Consider the following 18624-nt stretch of genomic DNA (forward strand, 5'->3'; position numbering starts at 1 on the left):
TTGCTTTGGCACCCCATAAGGGCAGTGACTGTGTCAGTCTTGCTCAGGGCTGCGTCCACAGTGCCTAGCCCAGTCCTCGGCCCCGAGAAGAGACTCCATAGATGGGAATGGATGCGTTGACCTGCAGATACAGGAGCCTGAGTCCAAACCCCCCACCAGAAAGGTTACCAGCTAGAGAAAGAAACCATAGCATGTTCGATTCAGCCAGTATTGAAGAGCCCAAGGAGATCATACCCGAATAAACTCTTCCATGCCTTTTACTTTTTATTTATTTTTGAAGATTTTTAAATTTTATTTGTCAGACAGAGAGAGAGAGAGAGAGAGGGAGAGGAGGAGGAACAGCAGACAGAAGGAGAGGAGAAGCAGGCTCCCCGCTGAGCATGGAGCCCAAGGCCGGACTTGATCCCAAGACCCTGAGATCATGGCCCGAGCCAGAGGCAGACCATTAATGGTCTGAGTCACCCAGGTGCCCCTTGTCTATACCTTTTAAAATCTTCACACAGCCCTGCCAGGTAGAGATGATTAACCCCACTGACTTAGGGGAAAGCTAAACTCCCCTGAGAAAGAAGTCTCACGATGTGATGCCACATTCAAACACAGACCCATCTGTGTCTCTTGCTTGTTAATGTCCAGGGCAGATGTTCTCAGTCAGAAAGTAGCTGTTCCAGCCACATGGATATTCCAGAACCCAGCTTCATTCCAACCTGTGCCTCTGCCATTCCCTAATGTGCCTCTCCTCAAAGGGCTCTTCCATGAGGAGATAAGGGGCATGTACCAAAATGGAAATCAATGCCCTGTTCCCCTCATCGAGAACATCTTACTACGGGAAAAAGAAAGTGTCCATTAAGCTAGATGTTTTGCATTCTGGCACAAGTTCTTTAGCACGGTGTAGAAGAGCAAAAAAAAGGTCCAACGATGAGCAGCTGATGGGGGACCACACTTCATTAGGACTGTTCTAGTCCTGGACTAGAAGGGGAAAGTGAGGAGGCATGCCCCCTCTCTTAATACACGGGCAAATGTAGCACTTACCTCTTCCTCTCCTATTTCATTAGTAAGCAAGGCAGCTACAAGGCCACAGGTAAGTGTAAGAGAGACTGGGAGTTGTGGCCTTGATAGTCAGGTGTCTGGCTCAGATTATCCCTCTGTGGACAGCTACCAAAACCAGCCTAGTGTACCTCAGGCACAAGGAGAGTCTTACCAATTGTATTTAATAAAGTAAGATGGACTTCTACAAGGCTGGCACAGAGGGAAATCTCTTCATAGACAGGAAAGACCGGACCTGTAGCCCAGGTCCCTCTATCCCAAAGATCTATATCCCTTAGGGAGCCTCTTGTGGTCTCCTGTAGCCAGCACCCTTTAGGCTCCATGGGGTGCTAGACTCTATTATCACTGTGGGAAATTAGGAACACTTAATCTAATCTTTCTAAATGGATCTTACCATTTTGCTATGTTCACAAAAGTTTTATGTGACAGAGGGGCACAACATTTCAGTGACATTAATTTTTCATGTGTGTGAGGATGGGCTAGGGTGGCCCTCATGTCAGCTCTGACATGAGCGGCTCTCATGTCAGCTCTGCTGGTTCTTGACTCCTGACCTAGGTTGGGTTGAAGTCTGCTCCAGGTTTCTCTCCCCCTGCTGAAACCACTGGGCTGGCCAGAGCTCTCTCTTCTCCTGACGATGGCAGAGATATAACACGTGAGCTCTCTTAATGCCTAGACTTAGAACTTACCCCTTGTTTGCCTACCTCTTATGCCATTGGCCAAAGCAAGTCATATGGCCATGCCCAAAGTCTAGGGCACAGGAGCTCTTTCCCAGAAGAGACAGTGGTGGGAGGGTGGAGGCAGGAAGCAGTAATGAGACCGGCCCTCCACAGTTCATCACAGTACAGAGAAAAGAGGGAAAAGAGAGACAAAAAGTGATATCCAGCAAAATAATCTGGCCAACAGAATGGCGTTCATTCATTTTTAACTTGGCATTCCTGTGGGAGACTTCCAGGGCCACACCCCCACGTGCCCTTATTCTCTCTACTCCCATGTGGCATTTTCCAGGAAACTCCATGGCTATTACCCCCAGCAGGTTCTCTACTCCACAGGGGATGAAGTATACATCTGAGTCTTATAGGAGCTAGGATTGGCCTCCATCTCCCCTTGAGTCACTGCCCATGAACTATTTCCTCTTGTCCACACCTGCTCCATTCTCCACACTCTGGACTGGCTTCCCTGCCCACTCATGGGTTTCCATTCCCACACAACATCCACGTGCTGAGAGTTGTCTCCCCCAGCACCTGCTATAGGAGACTACTTCTCATGTGGCCTCCTGCATCCTACGTCTGCTGGAAACTGCCTCCATCTCTCAGTTTCCTAATTCCTGATTTCCAAGGGAGAAACACGATCCACTCAGCTCATTATGTTTACCCAGCCGCGCAGCTCATAGAAGAATGAGTCCAGAATGTGCCATCAACCCTCATCGGGGGTTAGGAACACAGGGGGACGTATGTGGCAGTGTCCACTCCATGGGGCTGGGGGCAGGGCAGTGTTCCTTGAAAAGAAGGCATGAGCAGATGGGCACCTAATGTCCCCTACACCATGACCCTTCTCCCCAGATGCTCTGGTATACACTGTCTTGTGCCTGCTATTCCATGATTTGTGCTTTTCCTTTTAGATCAGTGACTTCCAGACATTTCATTGCTGTGGACAATTTTAAAATTAATTTCTCCCATGGAACTCAGGCTTTGGTGGGCTTTTTATTGCAAAACACCATATTGCTTAGATTTCCCATTTTCACTCATCAAAGACCTAAGGAACTGTCCATGAGAAATTTCCAATCATGTTGAAGTAAGTGGTATTACCACACAGGATCAATGTAATGCCAGCTTCAATCAGTGGAACATTGACTTCCTGTTAATCTTCTCAGCTTCTTCAAGTGTAAATGTACATTTTTAAGACAACTTCTTGAAATATGGAAACGGAGCCCATCTCTATCGTGGCCCATCATTGCCCAGGTTGGGAGTCCCTGCTTCAGGCTGAGGGGCTCTGTTGGCTGTGACGGGTCATTTACACGAGATTTCCAGGCCTGGGACAGAGCAAAAGAAGATATCCTGGAAGGGAAAAGGCCGGGAACAGCGTACTTGTGTGCCGCATGTGCGTGGGTTCTAATCGGGCCTCAGCCACGCGGGAGCAACTATGTGACCTCAGGCCAGCCACATCCTTATCTCTTCGTCTATAAATTGAGTTGGTGTTAAGAGGATTGAATGAGGTCATGTTGTGTTTATCGACTGGCAACAGCTTATTTATTTTCATTTTAATGATGGAGAAATATAATTAGGGCAAGCTAATTTTTTAAAAAATTCTATTTATTTGAGAAGGAGAGAGTGTATACACATGGGCTGCGGTGAGGGAGGGAGGGAGAAGCAGACTCCCCACCAAGCAGGGAGCCCAGGTTGGGACTGGATCCCAGGACTCCATGATCAGGACCTGAACCAAAAGCAGATGCCCAACTGACTGAGCCACCCAGGGACCCCAGGGCAGGCTAATTTTTATCTTACATTATGAGTTTCAAGATAGCATAATTTCCCTGTTCAGTGCCTAACCTAATGCCCCAGGCTATTTAGCTCCCCTGAGGAGATAATCATGTACCTAACAGCTAACGTTTAGTGAGCAGCTATTATGTTCTAGGCATTGTGCCTGGTAGTCTGTACCTTCACTCCTGTGACCTTCCCAGATGCCCAAGGATATACCATTTTATAAATGTGAACACTGAGGCCGGAAGAATTAAATGATTTCTCTGATGCCCAGCACTTCCTAGACTCTGACAGAAGTACAATTATCTCTAAATCGTCACCCCCTCTTCTCCAGGCCATGGCCTCTCAACTCTAGCCAGACAAAGTTGCAACTGAGTTTGGTAGTGCGTTCCTAAGGAAAATATTATTCAGGATTGTCTCTGAAATGCTATTAGTTTAATCTGATTTGGCTTATCAAATCAAGGTACATCAATTCATCTCTCTTATGCTCCTTCTGGATGGCGCCTAACACAGCAGCACCCAGGTATTCAGACCAATATATCACATTACGATGGGAACAAGGGTGCCTGCTGGGTCAAGTGCACACATGGAGCCTCCCAGCATGGCCTCCTGGGAATGCAGGAGAAGGTGTGGGTCCCTCGGAAGAGTAGTGTCCTATGGCATGCATGGCATTTCTTGAAGCCTCCTGACCACAGGGATGAGGAGAATAACATCAGCTCAAATGAATGAGGTGGCAGCTGCTTCAAAATGATCGATCGTAGCACCTAATACAATAATGTGACAATCCTTTCCGCCAGAATCAGAACTCTAATTCAAGTTCAGAAACAAGTGTTCATCCTCTTAAGGTTCAACGTAGGGTCAGTTTGGCTGTCATCTAAGACAAAGGAGGGGACACTTCCATAGGTTTCCAGAGGCAGTGAAAAGAGTAGTGCCTGCCCCGGAAGTCAGGAGGCTTAACTCTATGTGACCCTCTTGTAGTCATAGTATTTATGACAAAGTGAGAATTGTTTTGTATCCATATCTCATTTCACCCTTATTAATAAGTACATGATTTTATTTTTCCCTTTCTCAGGGAGGGAGTATCTCAGAAAATGTAGACATGTGCCCATGGTCAAGCAGCTGGCATCAGAACCTGGCGGTATGGGGCAATCACAGCTCTTCATTGGTTGACCCTGGTGCACCAACCTGTATACTAAGAGCCTAGAGCTTTACATAATTCCCATCTAATTTTTACCTGTCTCCATTAGTCATGGTTCTCCCCGGAGACAAACCAAGAGAATGTGTGTACATATGAATCCATATAGATTGACCCACTTATGTATCCATCTATCTATTGAAAGGTTTTAAAGAATGAACTCAAACAGTAGTGGAGACTTCCAAGTCTAAAATCTGATGGGCTAGGCCAGCAGGCTGGAGACAGGGCCAAGTTGCAGAATCCAAATGTAGATGGTAGGCAGAATTCCTTCTCAGGTGGGAGAGGTCAGTCTTTTTCTATAAGGCCTTCAACAAGTTAGGTAAGACCCATCCATATTATAGAGGGCTATCTGTTTTCCCCCAAGGCTACTGATTTAAATGTTCATCTTATCTAAAAAGTACATTCACAGAAACATCTCCTAAAACATTTTACCAAATATCTAAGTATTGAGGCCCAGCCAAGTTGACACATAAAATTAACTATCATACTGTCTCTTTCTGTTGTGAAATTTGGGCAACTACCCTGAATGTCACAGCAATCTCAAAGGCTCTCTCTCCATCTCCTGTAGGCATTGGGCAAATACCGCTTTTCCTGGAGTTCCATCAAAGTTGGAAATTTCCAAAGTAACTTGGCTAGAAACAACGGAAAGAAAAAGAAACAGAAAACATGAAGATGGAGACATGGATAGGATTTTTCAAAACACAAACCAACTTTATTGACATATCATTGACATAGTGACATACAAGGCACCTGTTTTAAGGATACGCTTTGTTGAATTTTGACAAATGTGTGCAACCACCTCAATCAAGACCTTTCCCATCCCCCTGAACGTACTCCCAGCTTCGATAAATCACTGATACGCTTTCTATTACTACAGATCAGTTTGTCTTTTCTAGGATTTCATATAAATGGCATTCCACAGTCTGTAGTCTTTTGTGACAGGTGTCTATCATTTACAGTAATACTTTGGAGTGTTTGCTCCCTTCTTCTGATAAATTGTCTTCTATCTTGTGACTATGTTTCAGTTTGTTTCCTTGTTCACCAGTTGACAGATATTTGGTCTGTTTCTAATTGCTGGGTGAGGGAGTTGTTTTGTTTTGCTTTGTGCTTTGTTTTTGGCTATAATAAATGAAGCCGCTATGCACATTTATATCTTTGTGTAACATTTGTCTCATTTCTCTGGGGTAAGCACCTGGGAGTGGAATTGCTTGATCATAAGGTAACTATGAATTTAACGCTCTAAAAAGCTGCCCAGCATCTTCTCCTGATTCAAAAGCCAATCCTCCCTGTTTGGGTGATCGATCAGTCCTAACTCCATGTTTGGCATACCCCTGATTTTATTTACTGCCCAGAAAAAAATGCCTACCAGAACTTCACCCGAGTGAACATTTAAACTCCTCCATCGATGTTTGCCTCTGCAAAGGGATGGCTTTTCAGAATCTGTTTCTACGGATTTATGATTTGAGTTCCTTTGAAGACACCCTATTGAAAATGAACTACTGTGAGCTGTTGTGAACAGGCCCATCTCAGCTCCCTAGTGACTCACACTCTAGCTAAAGCGTGTCAGCTACTCAGATCAAGGCTCTGTGGGAACCCAGTTCCTTGGCTGAAGGGAAGAGAGAAGGAGGGAAGGAGCCTGTTGTAGATACATCGAGTCACTTCCCAGTAGCCACTTCTTTCCTGCTTGCTACTCCCAGGGCCCAGCCTCCCTCAGTGGAGCCCGGCTTTTTCAACTCAATCCTAACAGTCCTTTCCCACTTCCCCAGTCTCCTTTGGGGCAGGAGTGGGCACGGGACCTATTTTGGCCAATGGAACCTAAGCAGAAGTCAGCCTGTGGCCATGGGAAAGCTTTTGCCCTCCTAATAGAGGAACTGGTAACAGATGGCACCCAGCTTCCACCTTCCTCCTCCCTTGAACATAGACATTCCACTCAGCTCTGGCAGCCATCTTGCAGCCATGACAGAAAGGCCCAGAAATACAGATACGTCAGCCCTGACGTTGCCAAAATGGGAGATCATTGCTAGCATCTGTCCACCTCTGTCTTCTTGTTACATGTGGCAAATAAACCCCCATTTGTCTAAGCTACTGTGAGTAAGTTTTTTCTTATAGACCAATAAATCTGTCAGCAATACAGGTAGATTTGGAAAAAAAGAGGTAGGAGCATACTAGGGGCAAATGTCATGTTTCTTGGACTAGTGCCAATAAATAGAATTTGCCTATATTCAGAATTGAATTCTTTTCTCAAATTTGCTGGGAATGTTCTAGGTTTTCTTCCTGATTTCTTCTTGCTGCAGTTTGTTCCGCAAGGAATATGGGTTGCTAATACCTTCCCCACCATTCACTGTGTGACCTTGGCCAAAATATTTAATCTCTCTGTATCTTGGTTTCCCCATTCGGAAGGATTGCTGTGAGGATTAAAAAACAAAAACCTAAAAAAAAAAAAATGACTTAAGCATTTTACATTCTTTTTTTTTTTTTTTTAAGATTTTATTTATTTATTTGAGAGAGATCACAAGCAGGCAGAGAGGCAGGCAGAGAGAGAGGAGGAAGCAGGCTCCCTGCTGAGCAGAGAGCCCAATGTGGGGCTCGATCCCAGGACTCCGAGTTCATGACCTGAGCCGAAGGCAGCGGCTTAACCCGCTGAGCCACCCAGGCGCCCCATTTTACATTCTTTACTGAAGTCGAACTAACATGAAGCACTCTAAGTGAACAGTATAATGAGTCAACAATTCTAGATGTTTTTCGGTGTTCATCATGATAAGGGTTCTCTATAAGCTTTTTATATTATTCTGTGTTATCACGAAAAGAGAAATCTTTTCCATTATACTGATCTTTAGCTTCCTGTTCTATATTCTGTTGCTTTTTTCTTCAGCATAAGTATGTGAAAACATGTTTTCTAGTATCCATAGGTGTTCACCAGCCTTTGTCATAGATTTTTTTTTAAGCTAAATAAATTTCTTCTAACAGAGTCTGGGCTATCTGTAGGATCTCAGTAGGTGTCATTGTTGGTGCTGGTGCTGACGATGATGGAGACGATGATGGAGATGATGTTGGAGACAGAATGATGGCTTCAAAGCACTGAATCACCATCTAACAGATGAGGGTCCGGACCCCACCAGAGTTCCACTTGTCTTTAGCAAAACTCTGTACCCCTGACCTAGGATCACAGGGACAGCGGGTCTGTATCTGCCACTTCCCACTTCCCCTGCAGCAAAATAAATCTCCTTCAAACACAATATGCTAAGTTATTAAGCCAACCTTCCAAGGTTTGTTGGAGGAAGGCCAAGTTTCTTTCTGCTTCTCCAGCGGCCCCCTACCCCTACCCGGTGCCCGCTGATTACTCAGACGTCAAAGGTAATCAAACCCAACAGTCAAATGCTTTTCCCTTTTCTCATGCAATGCCATCTTATTTAGCTCTGGTTCTCAAATGTCTAGTTCCTTTGGTAATTTTGACTCTAATTTATCTGCGGCATTTGCCACTTGTCACGCATTTTGTATTATCTGCAAATTTAATCTAAATCTAAAGTCAGATTTACTTTCTCCTCTGGGCTGTCAATGAGCGCTGTATATTGGATAATACAGTTTCCTGTACTGAGGCCTATGGGATCCTTGATTCTGGCTCACACTTAGATCTAATTTAGGATGCCACTCATTATTATTTGTACTGACCGTTTCTCAGCAAAAGTCAAACCTGGGTTCCGTCAGATCTTCCAGACCCTCCTTCTTTAATTGCTCTATGAATTGCCTGGGTCAGAGGTTCCACATCAAATAAATATTTAAATGATTTCCACTGAATTCCCCTGTGGGGTTTCAAGTCCTTAATTTTGTTCAGAAATGACTGTGCCGGATTAAGGAGAAGAATTTGAGGCTTTTGAATCTGCCTGGCTTGTTGCTCATTAGCTTCTCCTTCACCGGACAGATCAATTTTCTTATTAAATTTCTTAATTCTTACCTGGAATGGCAGGCATCCATCTCCTGAGTCATCGTGTTGACGAATATTCCTCTGCTGCTGGAGTTTGGAGCCAGACCAGATCCCAAGGTTCCTCTTCTCTTCACAGTGAGTATGCAATGGCTTTGAGTCCCCTGAAAAGCCTGAAGTGTCCCCCGCTTCCTAAACGGAAGCACTCGGTTTAATGACCACTTCTTACCTAGTTAAGCAGCCAATCATTCCATTACCTTCTAATGCAGTGGTTCCCAACCTGGGCCAGTTTTGCCCCCCACACCCATCCCTGCCTTCCCTCACCCCTGCCCCCAGGATATCTAGCACAGCCTAGAGACTTTTGTGGCTGTCCCAACTCAGAAGTGGGGAGTGGGGGGCAGTGTTACCTCCATCAAGTGGGTAGGGAGCCAGTGGTGCGGCTAATCATCTTCAATGCATAGGACAGTCCACAACAAAGACGTTTCTGGCCCAAAATGTCAACAGTGCTGAGGGTGAGAAATCCAAACATCTAGGCTATTCTTTTTTTTTTTTTTAAGATTTTATTTATTTATTTGACAGATCACAAGTAGGCAGAGAGGTAGGTAGAGAGAGAGGAGCAAGCAGGCCCCCCACTGAGCAGAGAGCCCGATGCGGGGCTCGATCCCAGGACCCCAGGATCATGACCCAAGCTGGAGGCAGAGGCCTTAACCCACTGAGCCACCTAGGCGTCCCTAGGCTATTCTTAAAGCTGGTCCTGTCTTCCGCCATCACCACCACCGATCTGGCTGAGGAGTAGAGACCTGCTCCCCGTTGTGGCCAGTCCCTTACCTGTCTGGACCACGGCCCCTCATCATTAAGTTTAGGTGGGGGTGGGGATTAAATTTGAGACAGTCTATTTCTAAATCCCATTTCGGTTCCCTTCCATTATTTCTCCCCCCCTCCCTCCTTCCTTTTTCCCTTTTTTGGACATATATTTATACTGGGGGCCAACTATGGGCCAAGCACGTTCATAGACACTGTGGATATAGAAGTTAATCGAAGAGACAAAACCCCTCCCTGCAGGTTGCTGATGTCCTAGCTGGGGAGTGAGACTCCAGAGAGGACACTTAGGAGAAGAGTAGGTTCTATGAGAAAAAGAAGGCAGGGTTCTACGCTCTGTCTGATGACCCCTCATTTCAAAACTGAAACCCAGTTTTGAGGAAATAAGGCTGAACATTGACCACAGAGATGTGTGTGGTGGCCTATCATTTTAGTAAGGCCATTTTGAGATTGCATATAGGAAGACAGAGCTACTCCCCATGGAGAGGACACTTCCCAGAATAAAGAGTGAGTTTCAGCTGTACTTCATGGGCATGCCACCATGCTTTTTATCTGAGCCCTGCAAACGCCTGTGGAGACAGAGACACTGAGTCTGGCCTCTGGGTTTGCAACTGATGAGCTCTGTGACCTTGAGCATATTCCAGAATCTTCCTGAGGGTTCAATTCCAAGAAAATAATGGCACCTACCTCATAGAGGTGCTCTAAGGATTTATGAAAGGCTGTATGTGGAGAACTTAGCCCATTTCCCAGGACTCTGCAGAGTACTCAGGAAAGGAGCTATTCTGATGCTCACGTGGGGAAAGTAATCTTTTGCACAGTTCAGTTGGCTTTTGCAGAGTGAGCCCCCGCTACCTCCTTCTTCCTCCTGTGTTTACTGGGAGGTAGAGATTTAGCAAATTCTATTAGGGTAAATCCCAAAGCCTGCCTTCTCCAAGGTCAGGGCTTTCCACTGGACCAAGCTCCCCCCTCACCAGTGGTGTCAAAGAGAAACAGAGGCAGGCACCTGTGAAAGGGACGGCAGTAGGGGAGAGCCTTTGCCACAGAACCGAGCTCTGCTCCACGGAGATGGAAGGTGGGAGAACATTTAAACACTGGCTTGTGCTCGAGGAAAATTACCACAAGACATGCCAGGTGTGGGGGTGTGGGTCAGGGTGATCAGGCCACCTGTGTTTGCTAGGTAGAGGTTCTTAGGCAGAGGAGAGACTGGCTTCTCCTATTGTGAGGACAGGAGACAGTCTGCAAACTGGAACAGGGCACCCACCAGAGTGGGGCTCCTACTTTCCCACCAGACTGGGAGTCAAGAGAGCCATCACCCTTGGTGTCTGCGTTCCATCGAGGTGGCTCCCAGATCCTCGAGGAAACATTTCTGGGTGGCAGAAGATGTATGTTTTAAAGGGGCCAAGAAAAGATTTATAATTGCAATTTTTCTAAAGTAACTGCTCTACGAAAAAAGATGCCTGGGATCTGTCGTCGGGGTTTTAGATGGAACGAACAGTAAATTCTCTTGACAGTGTCGAGCTTTCTTAGATAGGCATTTTAAGAAGGCTAGGGTCATCCTAAGGACTCAGTTCTGGGCTGATAGAAACACACTAGAAGTTTGGTCAAGCCTCATAGTGTGGGGGGCTGGACAGAGTCATCTGTGCTGAGAATTTTGTGCTTCTCCATGGGCCTGACTTTCTTGTGGACCAAGGCCTCTGTCCCCTACGTGGAGCATCTCAGACATCTGGCGTCGGTAAATATCTCCACTCCGCATTAATCCTCAGTCTACGGAGGGCGTGGCAGGAGCTGTCATCTGTTAACAGACAGTCGGCCTGTAGTTCAGAGAGAACATTTTCTTTACAGGTCTGTTTCAACATTCTTCCAAAAGATAGAAAATGGTCTAGAAGTTCCTATAGTAAAAATTCAAATCCCGCTTCTCTCTGAGTCTAGCCCCCCAGAGCTGTTCATTACTAAGAGCTTGATAATATATCCGAAAGACTTTTGAGTGTCCACGAAGCAGGCACTGTTAAGATCCCCATTTTGGGGGCATCTGGGTGACTCATTTGGTTAAGCGGCTGCCTTCAGCTCAGGTCATGATTCCAGGGTCCTGGAATCAAGCTCTGTGTCGAGCTCTCGCTCAGCAGAGAGCCTGCTTCTCCCTCTCTGTCTGCTGCTCTGCCTACTTCTGCTCTATCTCTCTGTCAAGTAAATAAATAAAATCTTAAAAAATAGAAAAAAGATCCCCATTTCTGCCGACAAGGAAAACCAGGCCCCCTTCTTGCGGCATGGCGGCTGGCTGGCACACAGCAGAGCTAGAATCCGAACCGAGGCCGCTTGGACTGCAGACAGCACGTTCCCACCTGCCATGGGGTACGTCGATGTTACTATTCTTCTGGCTGAGATCACATTCCATTCTGAAGCTGGCTTTGATTCACTGGACAGTTGGCCAAGGGTGTTTTCCTGTCACCACACATCAATCTACCTTCTTCTTCGGCCAGACGGTTCGCCCTGCGTGTGAAGAAACTATCATATATTTAACCTGTTCCCGTTGGTGGTCAGTTATGTTACTGGCCACTTCCTGCTGTTGGGAACAACGTTGCGACAAACACCTCCATACGCGATCTTCAAATGCCTGTATGAGTATTTCCCAGCGATAGAGTCCTAAGTATGGAACAGGCCTCTCTGAATATGCGCACATCTAGAATTTTCTGGTCACTTCCAAATTCCCAGAGGACATCTGTAAATAGGGTTGTGTCCCTGGGACCTTCGCTTCTGTCACTTCTGCCTGAACTATGTGGCCCGTCACCATCTGGGAACTTCTCGGGTAAAATAGCTGGCTGACGGCTGGGAAATTAGTGTGCGGGGAGAGGCCCTCTCAAGGGTCCCAATTGCACTGAGTTTGAATTAAAATTAACTGTTAATCCTGATGAATGGAGTGTGGGGGGTATAAACCCGGCTTCAGCTTCGCTGGAGGGGCTCCCAGTTACCTTCCATAATTTTTGAATCGAGGCGTAAATTTAATCACAGCTCAGACTCTAAGTCTCCTTGGGGTTGACTTTTTATTTTTTACTGGAGGCTTAAATTTCCTAAAGGAACAGGTTGAATTAGCAGTAGAGTTGGTCATGGGGAAATTCTTTAATTGGAGCCAAGATAAATCATGACCTTTTAGCTTTCCTATAGTCTGAAGAAGCCAGATAAACCGATTTTAATTGACTTAAAAGTATGAATACCAGGGCCTGTCCCCCTCGAGTTAGAAGGAAGATGCTTTACTGTTTTTTCCAGCCTCGGGCAAAATGACCGGGAGGAATGAGCTTGGGGACAGGAAGACATTAACGGGTTTCATGCTGGCAATTTCATTGCTCTGTCATTCAAATAGTTCCGTGTGGAAATGACAAAAACCAAAAATAAAAACTGCCACTTATCTATGATGATTCTGCTTAACAACCTGGTGGCAACAGTGACTTCCAAAGGCCAGGGCCCGTGTGCACTGAACACACGCTAACGACACAGTGGTCCACACGTACTCGATGCAAGGGAGGAAGACGGCTAGAAAACAGAGTCAGACAACACACCAGCTCCAAACCTTGTTTTGTTTTTTTCCACGTGTAGACTTGCTCTCGGATTTCCTGGAAGTTTGTAACCTTTATGGGGAATTGATTCAATTATATTTTTTCTTAGCAGTAGGATTTGTTATTACTTTAAAGAGCCCTCAGGAACCCTCCCACCCCACTTGGCCCTTCCCCAGTGCCGCCTTCCCTAGCTCAAGCGCCGGCTTTCACCTGGCAGGACCCCTGCCCCAGCCTGCCTGTTGCCCAAGCCCATCCTGCTTGTCCTTTCGGCGGGATCTCAGCCCCGGGGGGGGGCTGCGCTTCGATCTTCCCAGCCTTCTGCCCTCTCAATTCCTTTCCTCGCCCCTCAGGAAATCAGTGTGTCTCCCCTCACCCCAGAGCCTGACCTCATCAGAACCTTCCCCAGGTTCAGCTGGGACCCACATGTCCCTAGCACCCCCCGTGGGGGCGGCACACCTGCCCTTCGTCCAGGGAAGCAGGTCTCTGCACTGCTACCCAGGCTCCCCCTTGGTTTTGCTGTCCTGCCCGGCAGGGATGCCCTTCCCATTTGCTCTGGTAACACTGACCCCACTCTTCAAGGCTCAGCAGGAAATGCCTCTCCTCCTGGTGGTCCCTGGCTGTCCCAGCCCTGCGACTGTTGCTTTCACCCCAGTTCAACCCGCCAGGCTTCTGGCTGCGCTGGTGCTTGACCTCCACACTCAGACTGTATATGGCTTGAGGGCAGAGACCAAGTCTCCACCTGGAACATATTTAATCAGCAGTTGCCCTGGGAATGAGTTTTCTTTACCCAAGTGAAATATCCACAGAAATGATCGGAAGCCCGGCCACCTGCTTCGGGAACTGACAACAGGTTTATATCCCTGAGTGTGCTCAAGGGAACCCCGAGTGCCTCTGGGCAGGATGGGGGGCCCGTGCATGCCTCTGCCTTCAGCTGCCCCCCTTGGCGGTCTTTGCTAATTTCCCCTTCCTCCTCTCTAAGTCCCTGGGTGTCCTCTGAGTTCTCTTTGTCCTTTTATATAAATAGAGGCCCTGTCGCTTACCTGTTGATCAATTTCCACGCAATTGCATGGGTGGCCTCGACAGTGGTTAACAAACATAACCGCTCAAAAAGTGCACTGGCTCCCTGAATTCCTGCCAGAATCCTGTGAGGAAAGTGTCAACTCTAGTCCCCAGTTTGCAGATGAAGAATAGGAGGTCCAGAGAGTGACAGAAATCACCTAAGAAGCGAACAGCAGAGCTGGGACGGATCCCAGGCCTCCGTGAAACCTTCAGCCTGTCCTTCTAGATGCCATGTGAGGTTGTCCTTGTCAGAAACACCTGCTACATTTGAGGCCTTACCCCAAATTATCGTATTAAATGTAGTTATCTTTGCTACAGACATTTTAAGCATTGGCCGAAAGAGACATTACCTTTCCATGGGGAAGAAAAGGGGGGCAAAGAGAGAGGTTCGTTTCTGAACCTGTTACTGGCTAAGCTTTGGAGGCGGAGCCCCTAAGTCCCGTGCCTTGCCAGGCCACAGAGAGGTCCCTGGCCCACTAGGCCTGCCTGTGACTAGGAACCCCTTGTCCTGAGATATGGAGGAGGCTATGGCCTTTTCCAAGATACCTGTCAGCAGCCGGGGGGGCCCTGCCCCCTACACTCCCTATTCACGGCCACACCCCTCCATCCCGGCTACCCCCCCCGAAGCTGGTTCAGAAATCAGACTCTTCCCTCGTCTTCAACCCAAACCTCCCTCCCTTGCACCCCCAGATTCCCCGCTGCCAAATGTACACTTGTCAGTGCATGGGCATGTGATTCCACGTTTCCGGATCTTTCCTGCAGTTCCCAGGACACACACAAACTCGCTGCCCGCCCCACTCCCTCTCTGCCTCCTATCTTATTTCCACCTTCTCCCAGGACGTTTCTCAAAGGGCAGGCCGCCCTGGCCGCCCAGCCTGCTCATCAGCCCAAGAACTCTGGCATTTCTCTGGGGCCCCCACAACAAGCCGAGTGTTCGGGAAACAAGCAGGAGCTCAATAAATAGCCTCTAGCAGAGGGACGGAGCACAGCCCTGGGAAAAGCAGGGCTCTGCGCATGACTAGAAGACCTGCACACACACAGCCCTGGAATCTGAAGGACAAAAACCCCCAGGAAATGCACCTTCTTATGCCCCCAAGTCAGGGATGCGCCATCAATCATCTGCCTGTCCCCCAACACAGCCCGGGCCAGGCGGTGAGTGCAGGGGTGGCCTGCTCTGAGCTCCTTCAGTGGCTGCATCTGTGAGAACCCCTCTTCTGATGGGCGTCTTCAGAGGGCGGGTTTCGGGGTACTGATTACCCGCCTTTCAGCTCAGTAACTTCCATGTCTTTCCTGTCGATAAACACCATCTGTTCGGGAGAAACAGTACCAGAAAAGGAGAGGGTGCTAAGCGGTTAGGGACAGGCAAGCCGGGGGTGCGAGGGGGCCTCCCCCAGTTGAGAGGATGCTCCAGAGACAGGCAGCTACCAAGGGGTTTTTCCAAACTGGAATCCCACCAACGAGGCAAAGGTGGGGGAAAACATTGGCGCTGAGTGACCTTCACTGCGGTGACGAGCAGGTCCGTCATAAATTAGGAGAACAATTTCCTGTTAGGAGGGTCTTTGTGTGTCTCATTCCTCTGAAACCCATCAATTTCTGCCCCCTCCCCCCCTGTACAGAGGGGCTCTGTCCCCAGGGGGCTGGGGCTCATGCTGTCCCAGTCGTGGTGCCGCGGAGACATCTGGACACACACTGACTTCCGTCCCCTGCCGTCATCTTTCCTTGGGCTCCATGCTCAGCCTTGTGTTTTCCCCAGTGGCATCGAGGACTCCATGCTGAGAGCCAACAGAGGCTGTCAAGGGGCTCATCACCGCGCGCTAACAGAAGTCGCCACTATATGAGACGACACGGCGGGAGTTCAAAACACCCCCCAGGCAAGAGCTTGGGTCGGGGTTCAGTGGGATGGAGGGAAGCAGAAAGTTTACAAGGAGCGGTGTAAACTCGTGCAGGGAGACTATGACGTCACGGGCGTATCTGTCAAACAGACAGAGGTTTGGGGGGCCACTGACAGGACCCAGCTCAGACACCACAGGACAGTGTCATGCGGCTGCTAAAGAAGTTAAGGCCAGGGCGCCTGGGTGGCTCAGTGGGTTAAGCCTCTGCCTTCAGCTCAGGTCATGATCTCAGGGTCCTGGGATGGAACCCCACATCGGGCACTCTGCTCAGCAGGGAGTCTGCTTCCTCCTCTCTCTCTGCCTGCCTCTCTGCCTACTTGTGATCTCTGTCAAATTAAAAAAAAAAGAAAAAGTTAAGGCCATTTGGGGCTATGTATTAACAATTACGATACTGAACTCCAGATTGATTAGGGTGGGACCTGTTCTTGATGTTGACGGGATTGTGGATCGTGGAGGGGCATCTCGGCACAGTGGAAAGGACGGACACAGAATCTCAGGATCTGGGTTTGCACCTCAGTTCTCCAATTTGCTGAGCCCGTTTCCTGATCTGTGGCACGTGAGTTGTGATGCCTTTCTTGCATATTCAGAGGGTTGGAGAGAGGATCAAAGAAGCTAAAAGATTACAAAGGGGCTCTGGGCTCATTAGGTCGTGTCCGGTTCTCAGCGTCCCGTCCATCTCCAGAGCAGGAGAAGCAGGGAGGACCGCAGTGTCCTGGAGGACCCCATGTTTCACACACCGCGTGCTCGGTCAGGCTGACGAGCTCTGCAGCGTTACGAGCCTCGTGATCCTAGGCTAAGTCACTTCAATTCCCTGAGCCTCAGTTTCCCTATCGGTGTTTTGGATAATCACCGGGAGTTTCAAGATAATAGAAAAGCCCGGAGATAAATCACTTGGCATAGAAACAGGTATTCAAGAATTGCTAGGATCCTTGCTTTCTGAAGGAATTGAGGATGCATTACTGGGAGGGGAAGTCTGAAGAGGGACCAGATTGTTGTTTTCAAACACTCGAAGGGTTGTCATGTGGAAGGGAGTAAACTTTCTAATGAGTTGCTCTAGAAGCTAAAAGCAGTGGGTGAGAGTCACAGGGGCTTCTGTTCAATAGGAATTGGGCACTTTCCATGCTGTTCCACAGAACATGGGCTGAGTTGCTCCGGGAAGGGCTGAGTCTCCGTCACCATTAAGTACAGAAGCAGGGCTTGAATCATGAGCTGTTAGGGACACTGTAAGGGACACGGAAGATAGGGTGAGTGTCAGTTCCCTTCCTGCCTTAGAACTCTATGATCCATAACTCCCTTCATTCCCTGTCATATTTTCTCACTCACAGAGATAAAACCTGTAACAGCAATTGTTATGAACAGCTACCTCCCTGTGCATGTAGCTTTAGAAAATAAACTCCCTCGGCTTTACTTAGAGAATGATTGCCAGAGTAATTTGGGGACATTCTTCTGCCACATTCTCTATGGGAAGCATAGTAATCTTGATGTCTCTGATGAAAGCTAAAGACCGGACAGGTCAAGTAATGAACCAATGGCCAAAACCAGACTCTGCCTCTGAGAATTTGGAGTATGGTCAAGCTTAGCAAATCATGATCTAGGCAAAAGTATATTTTATATCCTTGCCTTCAGTATTTTAATTTCCTTTTTTTAAGCATATAGAAAAGTACAGAATAACATAAAATATACTGTAGGTATATATCAGGCAGATTTCACGTATCTTAATGTGTGCCATATTTGCTTTAGATCTTTTTTTTTTTTAAACTAAAATATCACCGATACCTCTGAAGCTTACTTTGGACTCCTCTCCAGTCCCATCTCCTTTTTCTATCCCCAGAAGTAACAGCTCTCCTGAAATAGCACGCACAGCCATGCCTTCTCTGTTATTCTCTGTTTTTATTACATATGTATGTGTCTATCAGCAATGCATATGTATTAGTTACCCATTTCTGTGTAAGAAAGCGCCCTAAAACATGGTGGCTTAAAATGACAATAATCATTTATTTTCTCAAAATAAATTCCATGCGTTGGGAATTCAAGAGTAGCTTGACTTGGGCTCTCCTAAGGTTGTAGTCAGATGTCGGCTGGGGCGGTAATCATTTGAAGGTCTGAATGAGGTTAGAGGATCCACTTTCCAGGTGGCTCCCTCCCAGAATTAGAACGCTGTTCGCTATTGGCAGAAAGCTTCAGTTCCTCCTTATAGGACCTCTTCCTCGGGGCTAACTGAGTGAGTGTCCTACAGCGCCGGAACTGGCTTCCCCAGAGCAAGCGATGAGGGAGAGAAGGAGGTGGGGAAGAGATTATGCTCCTTTTTCCTGAGGCTTAAAGTCTCATCACTTATGTCCATTATACTCCATTGGCTGAGGTAGCTCCATGTCCCCACCCAGATTCAGGAGAGGACACAGACCCCAGCTTTCGGTGGGATTAGTTCTGTTGCAATGTGGTTAGATAGGAATGTGGGACTGGATTTGTCATGAGAAATCTGTGTCACCCTAACAACTGTCCATAAGAAGGGCCAGAAGCCCCTCTCCATGTGAGCGGGGGAGGGGGCCCCGAACCTGTGAAAAGCATGTGGTTGCTCTTCTTCTAGAGCAGGTATGACAGTCCTGGAAAACACCACTGAGACAGGCTCTGCAATTTCAAGGGGGTGGGGTACAGGAACCCTAGAGGAGCAGCA

This window comes from Mustela nivalis (assembly GCF_964662115.1).
Source record: "Mustela nivalis genome assembly, chromosome: 14".
Taxonomy (NCBI): Eukaryota; Metazoa; Chordata; class Mammalia; order Carnivora; family Mustelidae; genus Mustela; species Mustela nivalis.